This window comes from Physeter macrocephalus, chromosome 21, assembly GCF_002837175.3.
Source record: "Physeter macrocephalus isolate SW-GA chromosome 21, ASM283717v5, whole genome shotgun sequence".
Classification (NCBI taxonomy): Eukaryota; Metazoa; Chordata; class Mammalia; order Artiodactyla; family Physeteridae; genus Physeter; species Physeter macrocephalus.
Window position 1 is genome coordinate 17,316,406 of NC_041234.1, and position 8,732 is coordinate 17,325,137.

At 36.2% G+C, this 8,732-nt stretch overlaps 1 protein-coding gene and 1 long non-coding RNA gene across 2 annotated transcripts in view; both read right to left on the bottom strand.

The window, feature by feature from the left end:
• LOC129391755 (uncharacterized) overlaps positions 1–5,350 on the bottom strand; it is a 78,664-nt gene extending 73,314 nt beyond the window's left edge. The window contains exon 1 of the long non-coding RNA XR_008616419.1: positions 5,126–5,350. This is a non-coding gene — a long non-coding RNA (uncharacterized lncRNA). The remainder of the gene's footprint in view (positions 1–5,125) is intronic.
• DMD (dystrophin) overlaps positions 1–8,732 on the bottom strand; it is a 2,398,628-nt gene that overhangs the window by 2,330,850 nt on the left and 59,046 nt on the right. The gene's annotated exons all lie outside the window — the stretch shown is intronic.

Sequence of the window (8,732 nt, forward strand, 5' to 3'; positions counted from 1 at the left end):
AACAGTCACCACTGGCAGCACATTTCAGTGACACAGAATGGGTCGCAAAACTTGCTTACTTGTGTCACATATTCAACCTGCTTAACGAACTGAATCTGTCACTTCAGGGGAGAACAACAACTGTGTTCAAGTCGGCAGATTAAGTGGCTGCATTCAAAGCCAAACTGGATTTATGGGGAAAACAAGTGAACTTTGGGATTCTTGACATGTTTCAAACGTTAGCAGAGATTTTGAAAGAGACTGAGCCAGGGCCTTCTTTCTCCCAGCTGGTGCATGATCACCTATCTCAGCTTTCAAAAGAATTTGAGCATTACTTCCCAACCACAGAATACCCCCGAACTGGGAAGGAATGGATCTGCAACCCATTTGTGAAAAAGCCAGGTGAATTGACTTTGTCTGTGCTAGAAGAGGATCAACTGCTTGAGATCACAAATGATGGTGACCTTAAAAGTATGTTTGAGACAACTTCAAATCTCCATACGTTCTGGGTTAAAGTTAAGGCAGAATATCCTGAGACTACCACAAAAGCACTGAAAAGCCTGCTTCCATTTCCTACATCCTACCTCTGTGAAGCAGGGTTTTCTGCAGTGACAGCAACCAAAACGGATTACGGAGTACACTGGACATAAGCAACACACTTTGGGTGTCACTGTCTCCCATCACCCCCAGATGGGACCATCTAGTTGCAGGAAAACAAGCTCAGGGCTCCCACTGATTCTGCATTATGGTGAGTTGTATAATTATTTCATTATATATTACAATGTAATAATAATAGATATAAAGTGCACAATAAATGTAATGCGCTCAAATCATCCCAAAACCACCACCCACCCCTGGTCCGTGGAAAAACTGTCTTCCACAAAACCAGTTCCTGGTGTCAAAAAGATTGGCAGCCCATTTCAGTGACACAGAATGGGTTGCAAAACTTGCTTACTTATGTAACAAGTAAGGTTGGGGACCCTATTATCTCCAGGGGCTTACCCACCCAGCAGCAGGCTGGCAACAGAGCCGGGGCCCCCTGGACTCCAAATAGCCAAAACAATCTTGAGAAAGAAGAACAAAGCTGTAGGAATCACGCTCCCTGATTTCAAACTACACTACAAAGCTACAGTGATCAAAACAGTATGGTACCAGAACAAATACAGACACATAGATCAATGGAACACAACAGAGAGTCCAGAAATGAACCCACACTTATACGGGAAATTAATAACTTGCCCTACAACAAAGAAGTCAAAAATATACAATAAGAAAATGAGAACCTCTTCAATAAATGGTGTTGGGGAAACTGGACAGATACATACAAAAGAATCAAACTGGACTACTCTCTCACACCATACAAAAAAAAAAACTCAAAATGGATTAAAGACTTAAGGGAATTCCCTAGCAGTTCAGTGGTTAGGACTCCATGCTCTCACTGCCAAGGGCTTGGGTTCAGTCCCTGGTCAGGAAACTAAAATCACACAAGCCACACAGTGTGGCAAAAATAATTAATTAATTAATTTTTAAAAACTTTTAAAAAGAACTTAAATATAAGACCTGAAACCATAAAACTCCTAGAGGAAAACACAGGCTGTACGCTCTTAGTCATTGGTCTTAGTAATGGTTTTTTGGATATGTCTCCCTAGGCAAAGGAAACAAAGGCAAAAATAAACAAATGGGACTACATCAAACTGAAAAGCACACAGCAAAGGAGACTATCAACAAAATGAAAAGACCACCTATTGAATGGCAGAAGAGTTCCAAAGCATATATCTGATAAGGGGTTAATATCCAAAATATGCAAAGAACTTATATGACTCAACATCAACAAAACAAACAACCCTATTAAAACAAAAACAAACAAACAAAACGGGCAGAGCACCTGAATAGACATTTTTCCAAATAACACATACAGACAGCCAACACACACAGGAAAAGATGCTCAACATCACTACTCATCAGGAAAATACAAATCAAAACCACAATGAGATATCACCTCACACCTGTCAGAATGGCTATTATCAAAAAGACAACAAATAACAAGTGCTGGCAAGGATGTGGAGAAAAGGGAACCCTTGTGCACTGTTAATGGGAATGTACATTGGTACAGACACTGTGGAAAACAGTATGGAGGTTCCTCAAAAAATTAAAAATAGAACTACCATATGATCCAGCAATCCTACTTCTGGGTATTCTTCTGAAGGAAACAAAAACACTAATTTGAAAATATATATGCACTGTTATGTTCACTGAAACATTATTTACAATAGCCAAGATATGGAAGCAACCTAAGTGTCCATCAACAGATGAATGGATAAAGAACATGTAGTATATAGAGAGAACAGAATATTACTCAGCTATTAAAAAAAAAAAGAATGAAATCTTGACATTTGGGACAACATGGATAGACCTGCAGAGTATTATGCTAAGTGAAACAATAAGTCAGACAGAAAAAGACAAATACTGTATGATATCACTTATATGAGGAATCTAAAAAACAAAACAGATTACCATAACCAAACAGAAGCAGAGTCATAGATACAGAGAACAAACTAGTGATTGCCAGAGGGGAGTGGTGTGGGGGGATGAGTGAAATAGGTGAGGGAGATTAAGAGGTACAAACTTCAAGTTGTAAAATAAATAAATCACAGGAATATAATGTACAGCTTAGGGAATAAAGTAACATTGTAATAACTTTGTATGGTAACAGTAACTAGACTTATCATGGTGATTGCTTTGTAATATACAAAAAATATCAAAATCACTATGTTGTACACCTGAGAACATAATATGGTAAGTAAATTATACTTCAATAAAAAAGAAAAGAACAAACTCCACACAGTCAGGTAGCTGCCCACCCCTTAGAGAAACCTGGAGGTTTATTACCTGGAAAAGGTAAAACAGGTTGGGGAGGAGTAGGAGGTAAGATGAAACAGGTAGGACCCCTTTCTGAAAACAGAGGGATTAGGTAAATGCTTACATGTTGAACAGTAAGTAATCACCTCTTTTTTTTTTTAATTTTTATCGGAGTATAGTTGATTTACAATGTTGTGTTAGTTTCAGGTGTACAGCAAAGTGAATCTGTTATACATATATCCACCCTTTTTTCAGCTTCTTTTTCCATATAGGCCATTACAGAGTACTGAGTAGAGTTCCCTGTGCTATATGGTAGTTCCTTATTAGTTATCTATTTTATATATAGTAGTGTGTATGTGTCAATCCCAATCTTCCAATTTATCCCTCACCCCTCCCCTTACCCCCTGGTAACCATAAGTTTATTTTCTACATCTTTATTTCTGTTTTGTAGATAAGGTCATCTGTACCTTTTTTTTTTTTTTTTTTAGATTCCACATGTAAGTGATATCATATGATATTTGTCTTTCTCTGTCTGACTTACTTCTCTCAGTATGACAATCTCTAGGTCCATCCAGGTTGCTGCAAATGGCATTATTTCATTCTTTTCCATGGCTGAGTAATAGTCCCTTGTATATCTGTACCACATCTCCTTTATCCATTCCTCTGTTGATGGACATTTAGGTTGCTTCCTCCCCATCCCCTGGTAACCATAATTTTATTTTCTACATCTGTAACTCTATTTCTGTTTTGTAGATAAGTTCATTTGTAGTCTTTTTTTAGATTTGATATATAAGCCATATCATATGATATTTGTAAAGATTCTCCATGTTTTAATAGAGAAAGTCATTACTGTCAGAATTCGGAGACTATTTCCAGTTCTATTTCTGGTCTTTCTACTAACTAGAAGAGGTCTTAAGCAAGTGACTATATCTCTGTAGGTCTCAGTTTCTTCATCTGTCAAACTAAGAGACTTGACTATGTATTCTTTAATGGTCTCTGGGCTTCAAATTCTATGCTTATATAGAATATATATCCTTAGATGTTTGCAATACATATAATGAACATGTAAAATGGTCATTTCCAGAAAAAATAAAGAATCCTACAAATCAATGAAAAACAGATGACATCTCAACAGAAAAATAAGCATGAGGCTAGAACAGGCTCCTTACTAAAGCTAACATCCACATGACCAACAAATGTATAAAAGGGTTCTCCAACTCATTAGTCATTTGAAAAAAATGGAAATAAAAACCACAATAAGACAGTACAGGACAACACCCAGATGGCTAAAATTAAACACTGATAACACTAAGCACTGGCAACAATATCCAGAACTTTCATATACTGATGGCAGTGATTAAGTAAGGTTGTTAACCTACATTAAAAAATAAATTTGGTTTTCTCAACTAAAGATGGTGCTTGGTTATTCTGTGACCAAGCAATTCCACTTTTTGGTATTCACTTAACAGACGTGCATGTACATGTGTAAAATGTACAAGAATGTTCAGAGTAACATTGTTTTTAGAGCCGCCAAACAGAATCAATCCACGTGTTCATTAAGAGCAGATGGGGGTAAGTAAGTGAATTGTGGCATATCCATACAATGGCATACTACAGAGCACTGAAAATGATTAAGTCCCAACTGAAAGCAATAAAATTGATGGATTTCATAAAAATAATGTTGAGAAAAAGAAGTCAGACACAAAGGAGTACATACTGTACATTCCCAACTATATAAATTTCAGAAATGGCATCTCCTAATCTACGGTGTGTTAGAGGTCAGTATGGTGTTTATCTTTGAGGAAGTACTGACTCAGAAGGGGTACCCCTCAGACTGGGGTTTCGGGATACTGGTGCTACTCTTTTTCTTCTTTTGAGTAATCACTGGGAGGTACTAACTCTGAAAATTCATTAAGTTGTACACTTATTGATTTGTGCACTTTTAAATATTTTTGTTATATTTTGATAAAGAAGTTTTGCAAACTAAGCCAGACAGAACTGCTTTTATCTACAAAAGAAAATTACTCCAATAATGAATGTGCCTTTACCCTATATATAAAAATTACTTCAGAAAGGCAGAGATAGAGACAGAAATAGATATACATACATGCCTGCATGCAAACATACACATCTATATAGGTATGCAGGGGGGGAGGGGAAACAAGAAAGAGAAGAGGTAAGAGGGGAGAAGGGGGAAGGAAGAAGGGGGAGGAGGAAGGGGGAGAAGGAGAGAGGGAGAAAGAGACTTTCTAGACCATTCAAGTGTTAAAGAAAATATCCTCCTTACCTTTCTTCCAAGTTAAAATGTAAATGTATGTCTTCTTAAGTTCCTAGGAGTCAGGGGTGATGCTGAAGACCAAGTAATGCTGGATGCTTTTGAAGTTGGATGAAACCTTTGTGATTATCTAACACAATTTCCTCATATTATGGACGTATGTAGCAATAGGCCTATCATATATAAAATGTCATCCTTTTAGCCCTCCTGTGTAATCTGAGGTCTAATTCTGTGATTAATTTAAACATAGGTGAACTGCTTTCAGATAGCTTCTATCTGAGATAAAACATACTGAGATAAAACAATATGATAATTTCTCTAAAGATAGCATAGGAACGAGTTTTCAGGGATAATGTACATAAACTACAAAGAGAGAGAATTTTTTTCCCCTAAATCCTCCCGAAACATACTTTTCACGGTCACACTCATGTAGGATTAAAAATGTTCAATCTCATTGTCTGAAATTGACTACACTCTAAACCTCTTCTTTCTAGGTTTGATTTCAATGAAAATGAGCAATGGCTTGTAGGCAGACTCCTCCTTACTTCAAGTGAAACTTCAAGTAAGTTACTTTCCCCTTTACTCTGAATTACTAACCGTTTTTCCACTGCATCTGCACTCTTTCTCCTCAGCTATCATTTTGCTCTTTCATAGAGTTGCCAGTTCTTCCAGATCACTCAAACTAGGAACCCTGGAAGCCTCTAGCTCATTCCCTAGCTGGCTTTTCTCTCTGGAGTCACAGCTGCTGCTGTCCTCTGGTACACTGTAGATATTTTCCTGTCCTCATTCACATAACTCACATTCAGCTCTCAATTCCTCAGGGATCATATCTGAGTCATCTTGCTCTAGCACAGAGCCTGACAGTTGGGATTTATCAACACATATTTGTTGGATGAATGGAAAACAGCAGAAACAACCTGTCACTTCAGTTGCTGGGCTTTGATCCTGTTCTGGATGATGCAATGGAGAAACGGGCTGTGTCTCTTAGAACTACCAGAGCCCATCTATGAATAGGTCAGCAGCCAAAGGGAGAAGAACCTGAGATTCCTATCCACTATATTATGAGCATTTCCACAACAGGCAGGCTTTTACTCAATCTCCTCTTTTCACACTTGTCACAGAACATAAATAAATCCCACAACTTGCCTAAAACCCATAAAATTTCAGGTTAACATTAGCGTCACTTTCCATAATCCAGTTTATTGTTGCTGTAATGCATAATTCCACCCATAATATGTCAAACGGAGATCTGTGCTAGCAAAATGAGAATATGATGGTCCTCATCAGGTTTTATCCTTGGAGCATTTCAATCAGTTCTAACAATGTTATGACCAGAGCAGATCGATTCTGATAAATATATTTTCCCTACTTCTTAGTTCTTTTTATTCATCTCCGGATTGCCAGGTAATGACAATATTTCTTTGGAAATGGTGATAAGCACCATTTATCCTCAAGTGTATGTGAATACTGATTAGCTTCTGTGCACCACCTAAGCTTCCGGTTCAGCCATCCCCCACTTCCTGTATAAACCTTTGTCCAGAAGCTTATTTCCTATCTTTACTTCCAATAGTACTTTTGTCTAGACCATCTTCTTACCCATTTGCTTATGCCCTGCAGTGCACTCTGGACTATGTAAGCCCAAAACCAAAGAAAATAAGAAGTTTTTTGAAGGCCAGTCATGTTAGACACATGCTAGGAATGTCATACTTTTAAAACTGAAGTCAGGTTTCCAAAAGCAGTATACATGTTTAATATTTAAAGTAGCCTTGCTTTATTCAGAAACCTCACTTTATATTGCAATTACTGTTTATGGTTCAAAATGGATTCAGTAATAAACAAGGTTTTCTTCCAAAAAATTTATTTTCCAAAATTACCAAAGAAGGTACTGCAACATTACAGCTAACTCTATTTTTTCATTTAATTTAAAGACAGTGTGAACAAGTCCTGAAGACGACGTCTTATCTTTTATTAATATCTACACAGAGTGGATTAAATTTCTGGAAAGTTATATCTCATAGAGAATCTATAAATTTCTTGAGGTCAGAAAATAAAGCATAAAAAGACTTAAATCCTTTAAAGCTTTAAGTGCTATGACCAGTGAATAATAAACAACAAATAAATATTTAATTTGATCTTATAAATATCATTTGAAATGTATTTATTTTCATTAAGATTTTCCCCCCCAAATCTGAATTTTCTTTCATCAAGTTACGAGTTTCTGCTCACTTGCTATTATTTTGTTTTTCTTTTGCATTTGACCCCAACATAATAATATAGGAAGACATCAGGATAAATGAAAGACCAACACCTGCCTTAATGTTGAAACTACAGGTAAGAGCTTCATGGTAAGACAGCCATCTCTCCCCTCTGAGTCTTACATTTTTCTAAAGGACATACAAATGACACAAATATTTTATATGCTTTTTGCTATGTGATAACATCCTGAATACATACTTTAAATCAAAGGGAGAGTCACATTTATCTCCTTTTTAAAAAAATTTAAACATGGTGATTTCTTATTTTCTAAACTTAAAGAAAAGGAAAAGTGAAATAGAAAATCAAGTATTTTTAAACATTTGGGGGGTCTTGTTTGATTTCATTATTTTAATAAGAGACACAAAGTAAAACATGTAAAAACACAAAATCTTACCCAACACATTCTAAAAAATGCTTAATTGTCAAAGAAACAGTATGCCTGTTATACTTATTACTGGTCTCTAATAGAAATAGATTTAAAAAGAATGTCTTGGAAAAACAGTGTACTTTCATCACTTTCTGAGAAGCTCAGTGATTATCAGCAATGCCAAGTAGAGCTCAATATTCTTACCCTTGGAATCAAGAAAAAGAAAGTCCTTTAAAAGATCAAGATCTTTGATAGCAATAACAAAAACTAAATTTGCCAAAGGTAGGGCCCTCCTCTTATCAATTTCAAGCAAGAAGCAATCTTTCTCTGCATAGTGAAAAGTAAGCCGCCTAAGGGAAAGATCTGTGTGACTGCAATAGCAAAAAAATTGACGGGATGGTTGAAAAATAATACTTTTTAAGAATTTTTAAAAAACTTTACTTACACGTTGGTTTTTATTTCATTCCGAGATAGATTAAGAGGAAATGAAATTCTTTTCACACACAAAACACCTCCCTTGTGAAAATTTCTCACAGTTGCCTCTTTTACCTTCCTTCAGCTTTATCCTCTTCCTCAGTGAGTCTCCCTCATTGCTCCATATTCCTAAACCAATAGGAAGAATTTCCTTCAGACCCTTAAGCCTTGTATCTGTTACCATAGAGACAGGCATCATAAGATAGCTGCTCAGTAACATCCTCATGGAAATAAAATCAGAATCCTATGGGTTTTATAGGAATTTCCAGTGCTACCAATGAACAGCAATGATATCCCTCCCTAGAAAAAAGGCAGGGATTTTAGTTTCACAATCATGGAATTATGGAGATTGTCATTTACGATGGTAAACCCAGAATCTCTTAAATTTATGCTTAGAATCTAATTACAGTTTCTCACGATTTGAAAAAAAAAATTCCCTTGTATCCACATGTTCAGGGAAATAGCTCAGAAATATTTCATTGCTAACTTTTTTTTTTTTTTTTTTTTTTTTTTTTTTTTTTT